The following is a 5,534-nucleotide window of genomic DNA, read 5'->3' as shown; positions in this document are numbered from 1 at the left end:
ATATTTCCATTCATTTTCTTGGCCCTCTGTGCTTCTCTCCTGCCCCCAACACTCATCTTGCCCCTTTTCCTGCCCCCCTCCCATCCAGATACCTCCCTTGATTTATTATTTCCTCTTCTAAGTAGGATTTAAGCATCTTCACTTGGACCTTTCTTTTGTTTCACTTCTTAGGGTCTGTGGGGTGTATGTATCATGAGTATTCTTTACTTTTTGGCTAATATTCACTTATCAGTGAGTACATACTATGCATGTACTTTTTAGTCTGGGTTACCTCACTCAGGATATTTTCTAGGTTCATCCATTTACCTGCAAAATTCTTGGTGTCCTCATTTTAAATAATTGAATAGAATTCCACATTTTCTGGATCAGTTCTTCAGCTGCGGGACATCTGGGTCGTTTCCAGCTTCTGGTTACTCTGAATAAGGATCCTATGAACATAGGGAGCATGTGTCTTTGTGGTATGGCATATGCCCAGAAACAGTATAGCTAGGTCTTCAGATAGAACTATTTCTAATTTTTTGAGGAACTGCAAGATTGATTTCCAGAGTAGTTATATTAATTTGCAATCCTGCCAGCGATGGTGGGGTGTTCCCCTTTTGCCACATCTTTGACAGCATGTGTTGTTGCTTGAAATTTTTGATCATAGCCTTTCTGATTGGTATAAGGTGGAATCTTAGGGTCATTTTGATTTGAATTTGCCTGAATACTTTTTATTTAAAATTTAAGCAAAAAATATTAAAGCAAAATCTTACAACTTACAAGCCATTTATTCTGATAGATATTCACAAATCTTACCAACTATGTTTTATATTTTTATCTTTTAAAATTCTAACTTTATTGAACAAATGAATAAATGGGGTTTTCAAGTTTTCATATTATGGTTATTTTTTTTAAGCCCTCTGATCCATGACAGTACTTACCAACACAGGATGTTTGCCTATTTTTGTCGTTTGTATTGTGTTTAATTTTATATTCATAAGTCTACTCAAATCAATTAGTAGTACAAGGTAACACAGGGCACACATGTTGCTTAGTAATAATATTACCATGTAGCTCGTAATAATGGATAACAGCTCTACAGTATCTTGCAAGTTCATGTAAAAATTTGGATTTTATGCAAAAATTTTGCTTTTAATTTTTACATTATGGGGACCTAATGTCAGTTACAGATAGACAAATGCTTCTGTTTTTTATGTGTCAGGCAGAACAAAATTTTGTGATATAACATTTTCATTATGTAAGACTTCTTTTTTACATTTCAGTATGAATGCCACATAGTCTTTTCTGAAGAAAAAAAAAATGTCTGGAGTGCTAATGAAGGAGTTCCCATTAGGACTTTTGAAAGCGTCAAAATTCTGTGTCTTCTCTGGCTTGCTTCTCTCTGGATTCCACCCAGTCTTTATTAATGGTTCATTTTAAGTCGCCATCTCCGTCTTCACCAATTTTCTTTAGAATGTTCATTAATCCCTCACTAGGGTCTGCCTCACTGTCGGAGGAAGGCTTTTCTGTTGGAGGAAGGTTTTTCTATCAGAGGAAGGCTCTTCTTTCTCTTCGAATTCTTTTATCCACATGAGTTAAGTAGTCCCATCGTGGGTTTTCTGCTTTCTTTCTATGTAGGATAATGACTGTTATTGGTCTGGATGTTTTTTTAACTGCTTTCTACAGAGATAGGTTTGAAAAGATTGTTCCCAATCATGGAGTAATTCTTGTCATTGAGGTTTGTTTTTTACCAAAAGATCAAACTATCCCTCTGGAAGTGTACCTCACATTCTCAGTGGGAACCTGATGGACTCCAGTTAAGGTAATGTAGATTTTCCCACACTTATCTGACTGATCCCATCCATAATTACTGATTTTCATGGTGTATCCTGTAATACGAGGAGCAACCACAGCAGCTGGCTTTTCATTATTAAGTTCTGGTTTCTTTGACTTCTGTTGCATCTTGTTCTTTAGTTCTGTCTCAATCTTGGATTTTTCACTTGTAAGAGTATCATGTAGTCTTTTTCTAGTGGACTTTTCCAGCAACATTCTGACCTCTTCTGGGTTTTCTGCAGCTCCTGCAAAGTGGAAGCCATGCTGTGGCATGTCAGACCCGAGGCTGGAGCTGCAGTGGTGAACTGAAGCAGATAGGAAAAGCTGAACACACCACCCATCAGCACTGCATGGCTGGCAGCAAACTTTACCAACCTGGCTCCCCCCAACTATGTTTTAAATAACACAGTCTCCACATAAACATACCCTTTTTAAAAATTTCCATTATGTTAAAAATGAATCTTTTATTTTAAGTTTTTACCATGCTGTGTTTTGGACCCAAGGCTTTCCCATACTGTGAAACTCTTCATTGGTGAGTTATATTCCCTGGGATCAAGAATAAACCTTCATATGATTTCTCAGTCTCCCAGCGCAGAACATTATTTTGTTCTGTATGGCACAGGGGAAATGCTGCAATATTTAACATAGAGTGGAGCTGTTATGTTAAAAATAACTTGCAATGTACGTAAAACATTTTGAAGTTAAACTATCTTTTGTAGTGATGCTGAAATTAAAATGAAGTAATTTTACTAATTTATCAGAACTGTACAAAGTAACATTTACAGCATAAATACTAACTTTATGTGCATATTGGTTTTAAAATGATTAAAACCAACTGAAATAAACATGTCACCACAGGATAAAATAATGGCCAAACATATCAAAGTTTCAATTGCTGTAAACATGTTTCCAGACTTTAACTTTGGCCAAACTATACAAAGCTCAATGCTATCTACAATCAGCTTGGTTGATTTTATCATTAATATTATTTATGATAATCATTCTTTATTCAGAAAGTTCCTAAAGGTAAGATTGTCATAGACCTTGAAGACATTTCTGACTGCTTGCCCTCACCGCTCCCTGCAAACGTTTCATGATCAAATTCTTCTGTCTGTGACTGAAAGACGATGTGTTAGAGTAGGTGCTAAGAGCAGTTCAATTGACAGGAGCCTCAAGGACCTGGTCTATCATTCAGACAGACGAAGGCAAACCCTTGTAAAAAGTTCTCTTCGGTCGTATGCCACAATGCATCTTGCTCCAGTGGTAGTTGTAGGGAAATTAGGTTGACATGGTTGCTGAGATGGTAAAGTAAAAATTGGTATGTTCATGCAGGGAATGGTTCCATTCCAAACAAGATCTTCTTTATGTTATCACTTTTACTAAACTCTGTGCTTCCTTAGTTTCCTCTGCAAAGAGATCTACTGGTGCCCACTCGTGCACCTGCAGGTCTGCCTCTGCTCTTAAAACCCAGTGTGCAGTAAAGAGCTATCAGGAATTTCGTGTGAGATTCAGAGTTGAGAGAGCTGAAGCCGAAAGTTCTTCTGTACCATACAGATGAAAGACAGCTACTATTTCATCATCATTGCTGTCCTTTGAAGGAGCATTAGTTCTTATAGCAAACAATGTGATGGCAGAAAGCCGTGATGGTTTTGGTGTCTTTGATTCGACCTGTGAATATTTTAGTATTATACTCTTAGACTTTGTGGTAAACCAAAAGGCGCCCTCCACCCAACCATAACTTGCAGATCCCAGTCCATGTAGCTCCTTGGCCTTACACAGCAAGCTGTATCAGCTTCAGCAATTCCAGCTCTGATCCAGGACTACTAGGTCATGGAAAGGTCTGATAGCATTACAGTGATAAAATACAAAATGTCAGACATGAAAGGCTCCTGCTTTTCAGAAATACTGTCTTTCAATTACAAGAGGCTTTTCATCCCATTAAATCCTGGAGGGTTTTTTTTTTGTTGTTGTTGTTGTTGTTTTGTTTTATTTTTGGTTTTTTTTTTTTTTTTTTTTTTTTTTTTTTTTTTTTTTTTTTTTTTTTTTTTTTTTTTTGAGGCAGCTTTTAGACCAACAGAAATCTGAGAAAAGGCATAACTCACTTATTCAATATTTGATGGCAATACTGGATGATCTTGAGCTCCTAACACAAAGATCACATTCTCTGCCCCACTACTGATATTGCTTCTCAAGTCCACTTTTACCCCTGCCAGACTCCCCATATGTAATGATACTGAAAGACACATTGAGCTTCCCCCAGAAATTATCCTACAACTGTTTCCATGTCTCCAACACGTTCTACAACTAACACCATGAGAACTAGTGATACAGAGTCCCAATTCCAGTGCGGTTCTAGTAATATGGGGACTTTTCTAATCAGGCACCAATAGAACCTGGAGTGTATGTAACATGCAAAGGCAAAGGCAAGCATCATTACCATGACACTGAAGCTACAACAAATCCCTCCCACTGTCCTCTGGAAACATCCTTGCTGTACTCCAGGGGGATCCTGAGCAGAGCACCTCGTACATTTCAGAAAGCCCTGAGAGATCAGAGAATTCGCTTAAGGAGAACAGAGCTTCTCTGTAATAATTTGACTACACAATCATAAATTGGTACATAGTGGGGGTGAGGTTCACTTCCACAGTTATGAAGAGTCCATGAGCCTCTCAGAACCATTAAATCATAGTGAAGCTGTGGTCATAGCCTATATTCTCAGCTTATACTCAATTTTAATAGGAGTGTCTCCAGTATTATTCAAAGTGTGTTGTAGAAGATTGGTTAGGAGTGTTTCTTATCATGTTAAGGAAAAGCTTCTCTACAAGCAGTTTATCTCATTTTCCTCAAGGAAATGCATCTTTATGAGACACATTTTGGAGCCTTCATTGTCTAACACTTTCTGCTAACTTTCTTTTTGTTTTGGTTTTCCAGACAAGGTTTCAATGTGTAGCCCTGACTGTCCTGGAACTTACTTTGTAGACCAGGCTGGCTTTGAACTCAGAAATCTGCCTGCCTCTGTCTCCCAAGTGCTGGGATTAAAGGCATGCGCCACCATGCCCAGCTCTGCTAACTTTCTATCTTAAACAGCCCAACATGATAGTTAAAAAATCTTCTTGATATATGGTTCACAAAATAAGAAGGAAGCTTTCATATTTCTATAGTCCATAAAAGTCTTTATGGTTAGAATTATCACACAAGTATGACTGATTAACCACGGAATACCGAGTATGCTTGATGCTACAGGTTAAATGCTGTGTATTTAAATCACAGATACTGTTCTCCCAGCTTTCTGTCTCATGGTTCTAATACTTATCTCCAGAACCTGTTTAATGCCTTAAGTCCTGCAGTTATGGCAATTTTCAGTATTGGGTTGGCTTTGGTGTAATCTGTCCCTCTACATAAAAAATTTAAAGTCATCTTGTTCATATCCACAAAATAGTTCACTGGAAAATTGAGTGTGGTTGCTTTTCAGACAAAGGTAAGAGTTCACATGATTTCCTACTCCCCCTTCCTTGCTCTGACATTCTCGGCAGGGCTCATCATTGTCATTCTGTCTTTGGGCTGATACATTCCGCACTACAGACATTAAAGGACTCCCCAGAGGCCTGGGCCTGAGAAAACTTATGTTTCTTGGTTCTTTGGTTTTTTCCTCATTGCTCATTAGCAACATGTAATTTTCTTTTCTCTATCATTCAAGAGGCAGCATGAAAGCAGTCACAGAT

General features: G+C 37.9%; 1 pseudogene; it reads right to left on the bottom strand.

The window, feature by feature from the left end:
• Positions 1-1,347: 1,347 nt before the first annotated feature.
• LOC110308718 lies at positions 1,348-2,123 on the bottom strand (annotated as a pseudogene).
• Between the last annotated feature and the right edge of the window lie 3,411 nt (positions 2,124-5,534).

Source organism: Mus caroli, chromosome 13, assembly GCF_900094665.2.
Source record: "Mus caroli chromosome 13, CAROLI_EIJ_v1.1, whole genome shotgun sequence".
Lineage (NCBI taxonomy): Eukaryota > Metazoa > Chordata > Mammalia > Rodentia > Muridae > Mus > Mus caroli.
The sequence above is the reverse complement of the archived record's forward strand: the minus strand, read 5'-3'. Positions and strand labels throughout refer to the sequence as shown.